The sequence below is a fragment of the Strix aluco genome, chromosome 1 (genome assembly GCF_031877795.1).
Source record: "Strix aluco isolate bStrAlu1 chromosome 1, bStrAlu1.hap1, whole genome shotgun sequence".
Lineage (NCBI taxonomy): Eukaryota > Metazoa > Chordata > Aves > Strigiformes > Strigidae > Strix > Strix aluco.
This window is the reverse complement of record NC_133931.1, coordinates 56,549,663-56,551,069: the sequence shown is the minus strand read 5'-3', so window position 1 is coordinate 56,551,069 and position 1,407 is coordinate 56,549,663.

Here is a 1,407-nt window from a genome sequence, read left to right as displayed (position 1 = left end):
CGAGCCACTCCCTGGACTGTCCCATGAGAGCCATCACTCCGAGTTGTGGGGGTTACTGCCTACAGGGGTATGGGACTCCTGGGACATGGGGGAAGAGCACTTTGGGATGCCCCAAGACCTATTACAGGATTTGCAGCAGAAAGACCAAAGGCAGGGAAGGGGATGGATCAAGGTTGTTTGGGGAGGAACAAAGATGGAGAAAAAGAGGGATATGGAGATAAAATGGGCTAGTCAGCTGTAAACAGGTTGCTGGTCAGTACACTGGCGTGGCCATGCCCTGCAGGTACCTCATCACCACGGCCTGTCCTGTCTTCTCGTTAAACTCTTCTCCTGGGTGAGGGTGTCTCTGTGCTGTGTGTGCAGAGATAAAAGTGCCAGTCACTGGAGAGGGGACCACAAGTCATAGGGGCCTGTGTGTCTCAGGTGCCCATGGCTGGAGACCGGACCGTGTGCGTGTTGTGTGGGTCTGTGTGTCAGCGTGTGGTTGCCAGCAAACATGAGGCCAGACCAGCCAGTCAGTGGGATGGGAGGCTTGGGAGCCAGGTATCAAATCAGCCGTCATTTTGGGATGGATACTGGAGAGACCACAGATATGTTATTAGAGATACAAGAAGGTGTTCTTACATTTATTTTAAAGTACTAGATGTGAAAACCACTAAAAGTACTAAAAGCAAGACAGGAACCCTAAGAAATGACAGGAAAGCAATGTCATGTTATGGCCATTGTACTCACTCTCTTTGCAGGGTGTCAGTGCTTCTGTAATTTAGGAGCAACAAATGCCTGTGGGGAAAAACAAACAAAAAAACCCCAAACCCAAAACCCAAAGCAACTAAACAAAAACTTTCTCTACTTTTAGAGAAAGAATAACAAAAGGCCTTCAACCCTTTTTCAGTCAGAACCCCAAGAGGCTAGGGATTTGTATAATTTCTTATTATTATATGAATTCCCTTTTTTACTTCCCTTTAAGTTCAGTGATTTACAATTCTGTCCCAAAGGACAGTGATAAAACTGGCTGATGCTTTACCTGGAGAAGATTCACAGCCAGAAAAGTGTTTAAAACATGTTCTTAAATATTCCAAAGCACTTACGTAGGTGATGGTTTGCTGGTATCCAGATGTAGGTGAAATAAGAGCCCACAAAATAAATTATGATTTTTCTTGCAAAATGAGTAAGACTAAATAAAAACTTTCCAAAATGGATAGATTTGTCAGAAAGAACATTTTGACTGTTAAAAAAATCCTATTTTATTCATTTATGTAAAGAAAAAAACTTGCAACAATTTTAGTTTTGGAAAAAAACTGCTGAAGAATTAATTCTCTGTATTATTCCATCTGTCTAGATCAGTAACTTCTATAATATACTTCCTAGTAACATTTGCCCTGAGAAAATCTTGAGAAAGAAAACACA